At 36.4% G+C, this 16,372-nt stretch overlaps 2 pseudogenes; both read left to right on the top strand.

The window, feature by feature from the left end:
• The window catches only part of LOC141492914 (alpha-enolase pseudogene), a 64,160-nt pseudogene extending 62,973 nt beyond the window's left edge, over positions 1–1,187 (top strand).
• Positions 1,106–16,372, top strand: part of LOC141492913 (caldesmon-like) — a 141,858-nt pseudogene continuing 126,591 nt past the window's right edge.

The raw sequence follows: 16,372 nt of genomic DNA, 5'->3' as shown, positions 1-16,372 counted from the left end.
GAATATGACTCAATTCAATTGATATTTATTAAGCCCACTCTGTGCAAGGCAAAAAGAACATAGTAAACCAAATATTACAATATGGGAACATGACAAAAATGAACCAGAGCAAATTCAATGTGGTTTTGGGTATGATGGCTGGGTGTGACCAAAGGTTAGTCTAATTATGAGAAGCCAGGCAAAGAAGCATATAGACCATCCAGTGGCAGTGGAGATTAGGAGAGAGGGACAGGTTGAAGGTTGTGAGATAAGGATATCTAAGTTGTGGTACCTAGGATAGCCCCCTTGTTAGTATGGGGTGGCTTCTTTTCCAAAGAAGTTGCTCTCTAAACTTCCAGGGTAGAACTCAAGATAAAGTATTCAGATTACATTTGCAAATGAAATCCTGCAATTTCTTCTTAAGAAGGAATTATTCTTTAGTGGGGCATAAGGGTTTTTATTCATGTCTTCACTAAAGGCAAATTCCTTCTGGCTTCATGTTCATTTTGGATCTGGATACCTCACTTCAGATTTTCAGACCTTCAGGTAAGGACCTATGTCCAGTGGTTGGCTGGATGAGGGTATTGAACTGAATTTGGTTGAATTGGAGGAGGAGGAGAAGAGGTACATTGAAGAGATTCAGATATTTTAAAAGGAATGAATTATAGAATTATAATTAGAATTATACATAGGACTGAGCTATTGAAACTTTGTCCCAGTCTACCAAAATTTAGGGAAAACACAAATTTAACATGTATTCTTTCAACAACTAAAAGTCAAAGTAACCAATTTCCCCTCAGCTAAATCAAATTGGTCTTAATTTTTTCATATATTTTGTTTTGCATTTTGAATGATAATGTTGATTATAGATCTCATTATAGGCTATATTTTTCTATTTGCTCCAGGCAGAAAAATTACTATAAAAGACTCTGGAGATATCTCTGATAGACTCTAAAATAAGATATAAACAACTTCTGTATTATTCATTTTTGTATTAATGACTTCATTTCTATGAAAAATCAAAACTGCACTTTTAAATTACAACAACCAAAAAATGCATTTCAAAAGATCATCTATTTTATTCAAAATTAACATTATTTTTATCTTCCTTTTTTTACCTAGGCATCACTAAAGATTACTGAAATCATTATTTCAAATCCATCAAGAATCGAGCATTTGATCTAAAAGCGTGGAAGTGAGCATCTGGTTGCTTAGCTGTGAGTGTTACATTTTGTGTTTTTACCATCAGATTATTTATGTGATCTATCTCTCTCTGATACCTGGGAGCATTCCTTCTCTAGGGACTGGACATTGGGAGGAAAGTCCTTTGGTATAAGTTAGCTAAACTAGGATTGTAACACAGGTCCCATGCTATATAATTCTAAAGACTTGTGATTTCTAAATCTAATCCAAATATAGTGAGTCTTTCATTATGCTATTCTAGCTTTCAAGTGATAAAAGGAACCTAGTTTCTTTCCAGAAGGAGGCATGACTATTTTTGATGAGTATAAAGACAGTAGGTACTCAACAAGAGATGTCACAGCTCAACAAAAAATGTTAGATACTGTCTATATGACAGATACTTTTGAACTATTTATTTTGTTTCCCCAACCTTCCCCCCTTTAGATATGAATCTCTCATCCAAGTAATCTCTTCTCCCCCACCTTGTCTCAATCTGCTGTTCTACCCCACCCTCCATCTATACCATCAAGAAGACAAAGAGAAGGGGGTAAAGAGGTAAATTCCCTAGCACATGCTACAGTAGCAAGAGTTAACATTTCTATAACTCTTTAAACTTCTATAAAGTCATTTCTCTCCTAACAGTACTATGATGAGATGGGGCATATTGCTATTCCTCATTTTTACAGATAAAAGATGAAGATAAAGAGACACAGCAAGCAATCCATGATCACACCATTCTGAAGTATCAGAGTCAATCAAAAATCCTATTTCAGACCTCTCCTAGCTTTGAAATATGTAAGAAAAGGTGTAGAGGATGCCCAAAGTCCCATATACCTTACACTTTAGTCTATATACATTAGCTCAATTGCTGATTCTCTATTCATGAGACTCTTAATCAGTGACCAGAAGCAAACTTACTACTGGGGATAAATAATGATATTCTTACAATAAATAAAATGAAAAGATGAAAGGCAGCTGCTATTAAATGAAAGGATGACTCACAGATTTTGGAAAGACAAGTAAAGATAGAGTTTTTTTTTTCAAAAGCATTCTTGGGATTCTTAATCATTTTTACCTTGATCACTACTGAAATGTCCCCAATGAGTAGTTAGGGAAAAAGGGAAAAAATATACCCCCAAAGCCAGGGAGATATTTGCAATTAGAGGATAACAGAGTCAAATTATCTAGAAAGAACTCAAGAAAACATTTCAAATTTAATCCACAAATAAGTACTTCAAGACTTAAATGCAAAGATGGGTATAGGGAGAAAAAAAAGAAATTATTTTAGAAACTGATTCAAGAGAAAGGAATATGTACATAAATCTCACATCTATATATCATTCTATTTGAGAAATAAAGGAAATGCTAAATCTGACAAGTACCAAATAATAACAAGGAATGAAATTAATTATGTTTTTAACAGGTAAAAAACCACTAGTTACTGATGTGGAAAGTATATCTGAATCAGTAAGCCATCAAACCATTTGACTTGTTAGGACAAATATCAAAATTGATTCCAATTGGAAGAAGAAAAATCTGATGCTTAGCTACTAAGGCAAGTCCAAATTGACCAACTTAACTGGTACATTGCACATTAATAGGCTGTTTGCTGACTGACTGACTTAAATAGGCTTTTGAAAAATGAGAAATGGATAAAAGAACAAATATCACACAAATTATGACCATTTTCTAGGAGAGTTTAAATTATGTAAGTTTATCTCAACAAAAAAGAGACCAAAGAAGCCACTTAGCCAAGTGGAGAAATGACAAACAAAGCAAATACCAGTTTTGAATATAAACTTCTCTGTCAAATAATATGGAGGAGATAGGATGATATAATTAATAGAATGCTGAACTTGGAACCAGGAAGACATGGATTTGAATCCTGTCTTTGAAACTAATTAGTTGAGTGATGATGGTGGATAATAACCTGCACCAGTCTGTACTTTCTGTCCAAATACTTGCAGTACTCTCTCTCCTGACTGGCACACCATAGAATTGTTTACTTCCTTTAAGACTTGGTTCAGGGGTGGCTAGGTGGCGCAGTGGATAGAGCACTGGCCCTGGAATCAGGAGTACCTGAGTTCAAATCCAGCTCCAGACACTTAATAATTACCTAGCTGTGTGGCTTCAGGCAAGCCACTTAACCCCATTGCCTAGCAAAAACTAAAAGAAAAAAAGGAAAAAAGAAAAGACTTGGTTCAAGCTATAGCCTTAACACTGTCTTTCCTGATCCCTTCAAGTTGGCTCAGTGGATAGAGTTCTAGGGCCTGGAGCCAGAAAGACTCATCTTCCTGAGTTCAGATCTAGCCTCAGATACTTTCTAGTTATGGGACCCTAAGCGAGTCATTTAATCATGCCTCAGTTTCCTCATCTGTAAAATGAGCTGGAGAAAATGGCAAAACTATTCAAATATCTTTGCCAAGAGAATCCAAATGGGTTATGAAAAGTCAGACAATTAAAATGACTGAACAACAATCTCTCCAACTGCCCTCCCTCCTTAAACTACCTTGGATTTATTCTTTACACACTTAAAAATGTACATGCTGCCTTCCTACTACCTTACCTTCCCTACCCCCCCCCCAGAGAACATAAGGAAATCTCTGCTCAAAGACACAGATTGTCTGATTCTTATCTTTGTATGGCAACATGCCTGCTATGTAATCTCTCAATAAATACTCTCTGATTTATTGATTAATCAATGATTAGTTGAATATTTACCCTAATTGGTAATATATACAGAAGTGACAAAATATTTGTGTTTTTTTTTTTTAAAGACCAATAAGGGGGCGGTTAGGTGGCGTAGTAGATAAAGCACCAGCCCTGGAGTCAGGAGTACCTGGGTTCAAATCCAGTCTCAGACATTTAATAATTACCTAGCCGTGTGGCCTTGGGCAAGCCACTTAACCCCATTGCCTTGCAAAAACCTTAAAAAAAAAAGACCAATAACTGAAGTCACTGGATTTTGAGGTTAGAGAACTGGGTATGAATCATGGCCACATTCCTCATTTCTTTGTGACTTTGGGCAATCCAGCTTTTTGGTGTGAGCTTCTTCATCTGAATAATGAGAGGGTTAGACTAAATGATATCTACAAAGGCTCCCTTTATCCTCAAAAATCTATTGACCCTTAGGTAAGGTGAAGCCAATTGAATATATCCTACCCACCTTTCTTTCTTATAAGAACTCTGTCCAATCAGCTCCTTTCAGATGCTTCTATAGCCTCCATTCCCCTTCCTGCCTATGGAAGGCTCTCCTTGAATAACCTAGGTCAGAGTTCTAGTTTTCCTGACAGTCGCTCAGAGCAAAAGGGATGCCTGAACCATAATTCAAATTTTATTTCAAGTTAAAAAAAATGGGAAAGGAATTTGGAGGGCAAGAGGACAAACTGCTGCTTTCATATCAATGAACCTCTCAGCTGGCATTTTCTACTAAGCAAAAGCAGGAGGCCAGAGAAAGCAGCCTATGTTCCACTAATTCCAGTTAGCCTGAGAGAGAAGGCTACATTTCTTAAAAATGTGTAAAAGAAGTGCTTTTATAAGTCAAGTTATAAGCACCCAGCTGGCCCCGTCATCAGTACAGAGCTTCACAAATGGGAAGTTTTACAATCACAGTGGGCCCATTTGGGGGAGTAAGTTGAAGAGCCAGATGGGGAAGAAAAAGAAGAAAACTTTTCTTCTCTTTCTTGTTGTGGAACAAGGTTCCCTGAGCTTCCTTGCCAAACTCTTTGGTTCCTGCTATATTTCACATCAGTGTGGCCTAAAAGTGATTATGAGACCTGATGAGGGTCTTTCTCATGAGGAAGATGATCCTTTGTTGGATTCTGTTAGTGCCTTCCACAAGAGAGCTAGCTCTCTGCCTTTATTCATACTGTGTCCTCAGTTTAGGATACATTCCCCTCGATCCTATTTGTTGAATTTTTACTTTTACTTTAAAGTCCAACTCATATGGTGGCACAGTGGATAGAGTGCCAAACCTGCAGTCAGGAAGTCTCATCTTCCTGGGTTCAAATCTGGTCTCAGATAAATGACTAGCTGTGTAACTCTGGGCAAGTCCCTGAACGGTATTTGCCTTGGTTTTCTCATCTGTAAAATGAGCTGGAGAAGGAAATAGTAAACCATTGTAAAAAACAAACAAATGGGATCATAAATGTCAGAAACAATTGAAACAATTGAATAACAACAAATATCACTTTTTTTTCCTAGGGAGTCTTCCCAGATTCCTCTAATTGATAAACACATATACACTCTTAAATTTCAGATACTATTTTGTATGCAATACTTATTTTGGATTACAGAGCTTTATGAATGTACCACATTCCCTAATTGCACTGTAATTCCCATGAGGACAAAAATATTTCTCTTCTCTAAAATTCCTATCTCCCTCAGTGCCTAATACAGTGCCCTGCACAAAATGGACAATTAACAAACATGAATTATACTGGAAAAACTAATAACAAAAATAGCTCCCATGGATGTGGAAGTTTTAAATAAATTCTGCTTTCCTAATTTACATTTTCCAAGTGGAAAAAGGCATGTAGCCAAAATAGAAATGATAAATTCCCTCTGTGACTCAGTACCACTTTCTCCAAAACTAAACTGTTCCTAGATCTAACTCTCTGCACAACTCCTAAATGTTTTCTACATGCATGCATATTATGCACCTCCATGAGAGTAGATGAGGAGATCACCATATTTACCCAGGCAGGGAGAGAAGCCAAATAGGCAGGGAGAACCAGGAAGATAATGATGATAGTTCCAATTTCTGGCCAAACACAGTCAGGGAGAACAATGAAGACAATGATAGTAATTCCAGTTCCTAGCCAAATGAGACAGGAGAGACACTGAAAACAAAGACCACAATTCCATTTTCTAGCCCATTTCCCCCCAGGGAGTACATAGCAAAGAAAAAAAAGATTTTTGTTTTTTTGAGTAGGAAATACCAGAAATTTCACCTAAAAGTTCATTTTTGTGAGAGTATGTATACTTCAAGGTATGTGTATCATTGGCTACATTTCAGATAAATTTCTCTGATTTGAATTGCTTCACTGAATTAAATTAATGTTGGGTTTTTGCCTTACTCCAGGTGATAGAGCTTAAGTCAAGTACAACCTTCCAATCTGGAAATTCTTAGGCAAATTCCTTTCTACCATTCTCAATACCCTAGCTCCTATTTGATGCCAAATAAAATCTGGGTTGTCAGACTATTTTTACTAGACAAAGGAGAAATGCACTCTTTAAAACTGAAATATTTCAAATTAAAAAGATATGTTTATTAAATGTGCTAATTTAAAGTACTTATTAATGCCTTTTGTTACTTATTGGTTTGCTTTTTCTTTTTGAAAATTCAAAGCAAAATGGTTATCATCCATTTTAATGTCTGACTTTAAAAATTTGGAGACAAACTGAGTCTGAATATTCACGCCAACCTGATACAAATGATCTGTGATTTTAGGATGCTGGCTTTTTGCCTGAAGGAGGAAAGAACAGCTAAATGGTTTTAACATATTTGGCTGAAACCTCATTACTTAAAGAGGGAAGTAAAAGATCTACATTAATATTGAGTCTAGAGTTACTAATTATTGTAAAGGAAATGTCACTGAGGAGACATCCTACCTCTTTGGGGTGGTGCTAGCTTATAGCACATTTGTCAGATGGGTGTGTATGTGTGGGGTGGGGAATAGAGGAGAAGAGCAAAGGCCTTTAGATAAGGAACTTTGGGATGGAAAGGACCTTAGAAATTATAGAGGCCGAACTCCTTACTTAATACACCAAGGGCAATGAGACTCAGAGAAATAAAATAACAGCAGTAACAATAAATTTGTGTACTAGTACTTGTACTAGTGCTAGCAGCACTACTACTACTACTACTACTACTACTACTACTACTACTACTACTACTACTACTACTATAGTGCTAAGCAATTTTAAAATATTTATAGACAGCAGAGACCGGTGTCCTATGCACAGGTCTGAAAGAGTGCAGGTAAAGACCTAGCAAGTATTGATAGATTAGGCATCAGATACTTGGAACTCTGGTATGCAATGATTAGCCAGCAAGGATCAAAGCTCAGGTAGACAATAACAATAACAATGATAATATCAACTAACATTTAAATCACACTTAATATATTCCAGTCACTATACTAAGTGCTTTACAATTATTATATCATTTGACACTCAAACAATTCTGGAAGGTATTTTATTATCCCCTTTTTTGCAGTTGAAGAAACTGAGGCAAATCGATGCTAATTGACTTACATAAAAGGTCACACAGCAAGTAAATATCAGAGATAGGATTTGAACTCAGGGCTTATTGAATCCAGGATTAGCAACTGCCAAGCTTGTTTGAAGTAGGACAGAACTAGGGAAAATAATCTTTCTAGCATACCATGCTACTTCCCTACCTTTAGCCTTGATTGGCTTCTTGAAACTGGTGCATCAGAAGGAAAAAAAAAAAGATCACTAGATTTGAAATGCTGGCCCCATCACTTTACATTTTCAGTAAACTGATTAATCGCTTACTTTAACTCTCCTCATTTATAAAATGAAGAGATTAATCTACATAAGGCCACATCCAAGTCTAAATCTATAAGCCTTATAGTTGAATTGCATTCCTGTTCCCTGTTCTGCTTCAGTCAAGTAGTTCATGGTCTGTAGAGATGTTTTTGTTGTTGTCATTGCTGTCTGTTGTTGTTGACACTGGGTGCCATTTTCTGGGATCAAATTCTTAAGTGCACATATTGACTTCACTATAAAAAAGGAGTTCTGACAAGAATGGTGACCCAGCATAATTGAGAAGAGTGCTGGTCTACCAGACAGTTAGCCAGAAGAGGGCTCTTGGTGTATCCCCTAATAGCTAGGACTGATCCATTACACATAATTGGTGTTAAATAAATGCTTATTGAATTAAATAGAATGCAATTGAAAAGTGAACAGTAAGCTCAATACAAAATAACGCTGTTAGGATTTTTTTTTTACTTAAAAGAATAGTTTTATTCTAGCTGAACTACCAAACCAGATACTTCACTCCAGCTCGTTCATAAGAGTGAACCAGTGGAAATGAATGCAAGTATTACATTTAAAAAAAACTAGCTGGGTCAGCTGCATGTCCAAAATGAACTAAATGAGAAAAGCACGAAACTGGTGAAAATGAAAAGGAGAGGCTGTTCTAATATATCTAAACTTTTGGTTTAATCATGCATATTTCAGGGCTCTATCCACATGAGGACATTTGGAGTCATTGGAGTATTTGGGGACAGACAGTCCCCCGCTGATTTTCTCTGCCCTTCACATATGACTTAAATTGTTCTGCATCCCATGATAGGAGCATTCTTGTATAGAGTCCTGGTTTATTTTTTATGGTTTTACCAGCTGTGTGGGAAAGGAAAGGAAAGGAACTTGATGATGGTAGCAGTGACCCCCTTAAAGAATAAATCAGATTTTCCAAAACATGAACATGATGCCCCGGCATCAATATTTTATGAGTAAACAGAATCATAATTGATTTTAAAACTATGATGGGCCAAATTCTCCTGATAGAGGAAATTGTACTGGGGTCAATAGCTGGAAATTGTTAGGAGAATGTAGACTTGAAAACTATGATGTTACCATTTAGTACATTACAGTTCTTTCCATGGTCCAATTACCTTGGGCTCTTGAACTCAACCAGAAAGTATTCAATTCAAGTCAACAGATACTTTAAAAGGGATAGTTAGGTGGCCCAGTGGACAGAACATTGGTTGGCCCTGGAGTTAGGACTTGAGTTCAAATCCAGCATCAAAAATGATTAACCCCAATTGCCTAGAGGAGAAAACATTTTAAAGTATTGATATACAAAATACATGGTTAGAAATGCAAATGTAAAATTATAGTCTCTGTCTTCAAGAAACTCACATTTTAAGTGAGAGAGAAAATACAATATGTAAGTTTTTTGACCTTCCTAGATCTCACTCAGCTTTTTCATTTATATAAAGAAGGGATTGGATTCAATCACTAAGGTTCTTTCCAGAATAAAATCTAGGATACTATGAAATATGGTAAGGATTTGCTAGGGGCTAAGGAGAAACACAGAGTAAGTATTATCAGAAAGTTTGAGGAAGGGAGAGATCACTGATAGCTTGAGGATGTTGGTAGAGAGATCAGGGAAGTTTTCAGAGAGGGAATATAACTTGATCTACACTTTGAAAGAAGAAAAAGATTCAAAAGGCAAAAATAATACAAAAAGGAGACAGAACCAAGCATAGGGAATGAGTTTTATGAGTTACAGAGGTGAAAGAGAGCTGGATTAGATCAGAGAACACCTTGTAGTCCATTTGATTGAGGCAGAATACATGAAGGAGAGTATTTTGAAATAAAACTGTATAGTTAAGGAGCCAAGATTGCAAAAGATCTTAGATGCTCTTTGCTACTCTATGTGCCATGCTAAAACCTAGAGGGGATCCCCAGACATTGTGTTCATGAGGTACCATGACAAATAAAAGTTAAAAAAGAACCATAAACTAAATAATAACTAAATGATAGCCAAATGATACTATCAAAGTTCTGAGGAGACAGAGATTCCTGTTGGGGAATCTGAAAAAGTCTTCACAGACGAGCTTACGGTCAAGCTTTAAAGGGCTCTGAAGGAAGGTACTCATGGAAAACTAGGTCTTAGATAAGTTAAGAGAAGTGGGAAGAAAATTCTAGACAAAAGGAACATGGAGATCAAGGACATTGCAGATAGGAACCTGTATGGCATGATATCACAGAGAGAGATAGAGATGGAAATGAGTATAGTGTGTCTGTGGGACAGAGTTGGTAATGAGAAGCAAGACTGGTGGAGTATAATGAAGGCAAGTTTTGGAAGCAAGCCTGGCAGTAAAGGAGGAGGGGATTGGAAAAAAAATGAATTCCTCTCTGTCTCCAAACCCAATCCTCACTTTCCTGCTCATCCCCAAAGCCCCCCATACCTGAAATGATCTCTGTAGGTGAGAGAAAATGATAAATCTTCTGCCACCTCCTTTCCATTATCCCTAAACAATCTGCTGCTAGCAATGAATATTCAAGTTCAAGTAAAATGATCCTATTATGGCCAGGGTCAGTACAACCCTTCACATCTGTTTTTGAAATTTATTTGCGACCCTGACAAATCTGTTTAACTTTAAAAATCAGCAAGAGAACATCTTGTTTTCATGAATGTCCAGGGGCCCTGTGTCAATAAACAAAAGGTCTGTTTGTGGTATTCAGGATGAGAAGGCTGGTTGATGGACTTTCAGGCATGAGGGTTTCTTTATTATGAATTTTTTTTTTGTTTCTCAGCATCAAAAATGTTAGTCTGAAGAACGAATCATGAGTCAGAGGCTTCCAGGTGCTGGTGAGACACCTGAGGAACCAATGATTAACATCACAGGTTCTTAGAACTATAGAGCTAGAAAGGATAATTTTAGAAAGGGTCTGTAATCAATCAATCAAAAAGCATTAAATAAACACCGATTATATGCCAACCATTGTACTAAGTTCAATAATGAACAACAATGAAACTGAAGCCTGAGAAGGACAAGAATAATTAGCCTGAAGAAAGACTTAATTGCTAAGCACTGTAATGCCTTGATATCTTTTAGCAATTTTCAATAATAATAGTTATATATTATTATTATACCTAGCATTAAAGTAACACTTTGAACGTTGCAATGCGCTTTATAAATATTACCTTATTTGAGCTTCACTGTAACCCGGTACAGTAGGTGCTATTATTATTCCCATTCTAAAGAGGAGGAAACAGACTGAGAAGGGTTAAGTGATTTTCCTAGGATCCCACACCTGAGACAGGATTCAAACTCAGGTCTTTTTGCCTGCACGTCCAACTAGAATTCATCATTGCTTGACTTTTCCTTTTTCTATCCCTCCCTTTCCTTTTCAGGACACAGTTTTACAATGAAAGAAGGGGAAGTATGGGCCAGAGACTGAGAGCTAGAAGGGACTTAAGAAGTCATCTATTCTATCTTCTCTCATTTTTCAAGAGAGGACACTGAGGGCCAGAGAAATTAAGTGAGGTGACATACTGGCAAAACCAGAAGTCGTCGGATCTTTCAATTCCAAATTCAGGCTCTTTCTACTGTCTTCTGTTGATTGTTGATTAAGGAGAAGGAGGATTTCAAAGACCCCCTGACATCTCTGGTCCCTGATTCCAGAGATTGGAAACCATTGATTAAAACAGATCATAGAAAACTTAGGGTAAACTGAAAGGTGGTATATTGAGTCAACTTAATCATAGTGTAATATCTCATATATCCCCTGGTCCACTTTCCTTCCCCCAAAGACATATTCTGTAACCCTGCTTGTCTTCCTTTCCTTGAAGTCTTCAATCTATCCCAAAGGGGCATATTTTCCCATTTCTGTTGAAGGTACCCTCAGCCATCCTTCTGTTCACCCTAGCAAACTAAGAGTCATCCTCAACTCTTTACTCTCATATACTTAGCATTTATTAAATGCCTATTGTGTAGCAAGCTCTGTGGTAGGCACTGATACAAATAAAATGAATGAAAAAATGCCTACTTGTAAGGAGTCTATACTCTGATGAGGAAGATAAGTATGTGTATCAATAGATACATAATCACCATCCAACTCCTCTTTTCTATATCTAATCACTTGTCCTGTTGATAATACTCCCTAACATCTCTTTTCTGACCCCTTTTCTCCCTTTAGTTTGAACTATCTTCACCTTTCACCAGGTCTATTACAAGGGTCTCCCAATTGTTCTCCTTACTGCCAACCTCTCCCCTCCCCAATATATCCTCCACAGGGCTTTCAAATTGATATTCCTAAAGCACTGAACTCACCATGTCATTATTATACTCAAAAAATCTCCAGTGGCTCCATTGTCTCTTAAACAGTACACAAATACTTCGGTATGGCATTTAAGGCCTTGTATAATGTAGCCTCAGTTTACCTTCCCAGGCTCATTATGTTTCTTGTCTTCATGAACTGTAATGCATAGACCCTCTTGCTATTTAACACATAGAACATTCCTTTCTCGGGAGCTTTACCCAAGCTTTCCACCAGCCCACTTTCCCATTCCTAGAATAGTCTACCTCCTCACCTCCACCTCTTGGAAACTCTTGATTTCTTCAAAAGGCCTTTACTGATGATTACAATTATTTGTGGTCTTCCTCCTTCAGCCCTCTCAACCCTGAAAAATATTTAAAATTCATCTTATATTTACTTAGCCTGTGTATCTGTTATCATTTTCCATGACAGAATATAATGTCCTTGAAAGCAGACATTCTTTTCTTCTTGTACTTGTATTCCTAGTGCCTAGCACAGGACCTTGCATATAATAAGTGCTTGGTAAATAGTTGAAGATTGAATTGAATAAATTGAAAACAATCAACCATGACTTTTGGTGCCAAGATGGCATAGTGAAGAAGGAATCCTCTGAAGCCTTCCCAAATTCCCCTTCAAACAACAACATTGCCTTAGGATTGGTCTAGGAGCCCGGAAGCAGTTTACCAGCATGGCAAGAAAGATCTATCTCAATGGAGTAGGAGGGCAGCCACAAAAGGCATCCTCACAACAGGAATCTATAGCAAGACTCCAAGTTTTGGGGCAATCCACCAGAAAGGTCCCATGCACTGCAAACCAGCAACTCCCTAGGCAAGTGCAGCTCAGCAGGGCCCTGCCCCAGTGATCCCAACCCCAAGCATAAGCCAACAAGGTGACCTTAATGCCACTGCTGCCCACTAGTGAAACCTCACCTTGGGCTGACCAAACAGCAAGCCCCAGCCCCTGAGGCCTACCAGCAGAGACCCTATTTTCACAGCAACCCAGCAGCAGGGAATTATCCCATGAAGGCCAGCAGCTAAGCTCTGAAGTTCGATGAAAGCCAACAGCAAAATAACTTGGGACAATACAGGATCAGAGCCCAAATCACAAATAAAAATAGCAGTTACCAAAAAGGCAGAAAAAAATGAGCAAAAAAAAAAAACAAAATAAAAGGAGCTTGAAAATAGAATGTTACTATGGTGATAGGGAGGATCAAAGTATAAACTTAGATGAGAACAATACTGTCAAATGGTTACATGTGAAGCTTCTAAGAAATATGTAAAAGAATTCCAAAAAGAATTCCTGGAAGAGATTAAAAAAACAAATTAGGGGCAGCTAGGTGGCACAGTGGATAAAGCACCAGCCCTGGAGTCAGGAGTACCTGGGTTCAAATCCAGTCTCAAATACTTAATAATTACCTAGCTAAGTGGCCTTGGGCAAGCCACTTAACCCTATTTGCCTTGCAAAAACCTAAAAAAAAAACAAATTAGAGAAATAGGGGGAAAAAATGAGAAAAGAAATGAGAGTAATGCAAGAGAATCATTTTTTTAAAGAAGAGGCAAGAGGATGGGAAAAGATATATAAAAATTTACTAAAGAAAATAACTCCTTGATAAATAGAATTGGCCAAATGGAAAAGGAAATATAAAAGCTCACTGAAGAAAATAATTCCTTAAAAATCAGAACTGAACAAATGACTCTATGAGACCTCATGATTTAAAAAAAATAAAAAATGTAAAAAAAAGAAGAAAATGTAAAATTATAGTTTACCTAGAAAATAGATCCAGGAAATATAAAAATTATTGGACTACCTGAAAGCCATGATCAAAAACCAAACAAACAAACAAAAAAGCATGGCCAACATCTTTCAAGAAATTATCAAAGAAAACTGCCCTGCTATATTAGAACCAGAGGCCATAGTAGAAATTGAAAGAATTTACTAAATATCACTTGAAAGAGATCCTAAAATGAAAACTCCCAAGAGCATCAGAGTCAAATTTCAGAGCTCAAGGAGATCAAGGATCAAGGAGAATGTATTATAAGCAGCCAGAAAGAAATAATTCAAATATTGTGGAGCTACAGTCAGGATTACCCAGGATTTGGCAGCCTCCACCTTAAAGAACTGAAGAACATGGAATATAATATACCAGAAGGCAAAGAGTTAGGATTACACCAAGAAGTACCTTTCCAGTAAAACTGAATATAATTTTTCAGGGGAAAAATGAATATTTAATGAAATGGAGGACTTTCAAATATTTCTAATTAAAAGACCAGAGCTGAATAAAAAAAAATCAGACCTCTTATTATAAGACTCAAGGGAAATATATAGGGGAGAAAAAAGAAACAGGAAAGAGAAAACATAAGAAATTCAATAAGATTAAACTGTTTATATTTCTATATGGCAAGATTATATTTGTAACCCTCAACAAATTTATAAAAGCAATTAGAAGGACTATATGTAAACAGAGGGTATGATTATGAGGTGATTTTGAGAAAGATAATTGCACTGGAAGAAGAGGGTAAATTGAATGGAGTAAATTAAGAGACATGAAAGAGATTATAATAGAAGGGAAGATAAGAACATGGCAGGCAAAACTTAAACCTTAATCTTATCAAAATTGACTCAAAGAGGGAATAACATGCATACTCAGTAGGATATAAAAATTTATCTTGCCATACAAAGGAGTAAAAAGGGATGGGAATACAAGAAGAAAATAGAATCAGGAAGAACTGATAAAAGGGAAGGGTATATTGAGGGAGGCAATGATCAGAAGTAAAACACTTGTGAAGAGGGTAAGGATATGAAAGAGGAGGAATAAAGCAAAATATAGCAAGGAGGAAAATACACATTTAATTCTCATAATTATAAATGTGAATAGGTCGAACTCACTCTTAAAATGGAAGTAGCTAACAGAATGGATTAAAAAGAAGAATTGTACAATATGTTGTTTACAAAAATCACATTTGAAGCAGAGAGATACACACAAGTAAAGGAATGGGGCTAGAGCAAAATCTATTATGCTTCAACTGAAGTAAGGAAAGCAAGGGGTAGCATCATGATCTTGGACAAATCAAATGAAAAAATAGCTCTAATTAAAAGATATGAATAAGGAAACTATATCCTGTTGAAAGTTATCATAGACAATGAAGTCATAGCAATACTAATATATATATATATATATACACCAAATGGTTGACTGAGTTATAGGAGGAAATAGATATTGGGGGATCTAACTTTCCCCTCTCAAAACTAGGTAAACCAAACCAAAAATAAACAAGAAAGAAATTAAGGAGATGAATAAAATTCTGGAACAATTATATATTATAGATCTCTGAAGAAAATTGAATGGAAATAGAAAAAATATACATTTCCTCAGCAGTATATGGAACCTACACAAAAATTGACCATGTATTAGGACATTAAAAAACCCTTACAACCAAATGCAGAAAAGAAGAAATAGTAAATATTTTTTTTCAGATAATAAAGCCATAAAAATTGCATTCAATAATGAACAATGGAAAGAGAGATTTAAAATTATTTGGAAATTAAATAATCTAATCCTAAAAAATAAGTGAACTGAAGAACAAAACCTAGAAACAAAGCAACTGATAATTTCATTAAGGAAAATAAGAACGGGGTGGCTAAGTGGCTCAGTGGATAGAACACCAGTCCTGTAGTCAGGAGTATCTGAGTTCAAATCTGACCTCAGACACTTAATAATTACCTAGCTGTGTGGCCTTGGGCAAGCCACTTAACGCCATTGCCTTGCAAAAAAAAAAAAAGAAAGAAAGAAAGAAAGAAAGAAAGAAAGAAAGAAAGAAAGAAAGAAAGAAAGAAAGAAAAGAAAAGAACAATAAGACAACACACAAAAATATATTGGATACAACCAAAGTGGTACTTACAGGAAAATTTATTTCTCTAAGTGTTTAATCAGTAAAATAAAGAAGAAGCATTTAAATAAATCAGCATGCAACTAACAAAAAACAAAGCACAAATTTTTAAAATTCCCAATTGAAAAACAAATTGGAAATTCTGAAAATCAAAGGAGAGATTAATAAAATTGTAAGTAAGAAAATCATTTCACTAATAAATAATATTGAATCTGGTTTTGTGGGAAAAGCATAGTCATATGCATGTGGCACAGAGCCACATGCAAGTGGCACAGTGGATAGAGCACTGATCTTGGATTCAGAAGGACCATAGCTCAAATCTGATCTTAGAAACTTGCCATTTACTAGCTGTGTGACCTTGGACAAGTCACTTAACCCTAGTTGCCCCACATCCAGGGCCCTCTCCAGTCACCCTGAGTTATATATCCTGGCCACTGGACCCAGATGGCTCTGGAGGAGAAAGTGAGACTTTTGACTTAGCACAGCATCCCCCTCACTCAAAAATCCAATTTAAATCATTG

The sequence above is a fragment of the Macrotis lagotis genome, chromosome 7 (genome assembly GCF_037893015.1).
Source record: "Macrotis lagotis isolate mMagLag1 chromosome 7, bilby.v1.9.chrom.fasta, whole genome shotgun sequence".
Lineage (NCBI taxonomy): Eukaryota > Metazoa > Chordata > Mammalia > Peramelemorphia > Peramelidae > Macrotis > Macrotis lagotis.
This window is presented reverse-complemented; position numbering and strand designations above follow the sequence as displayed.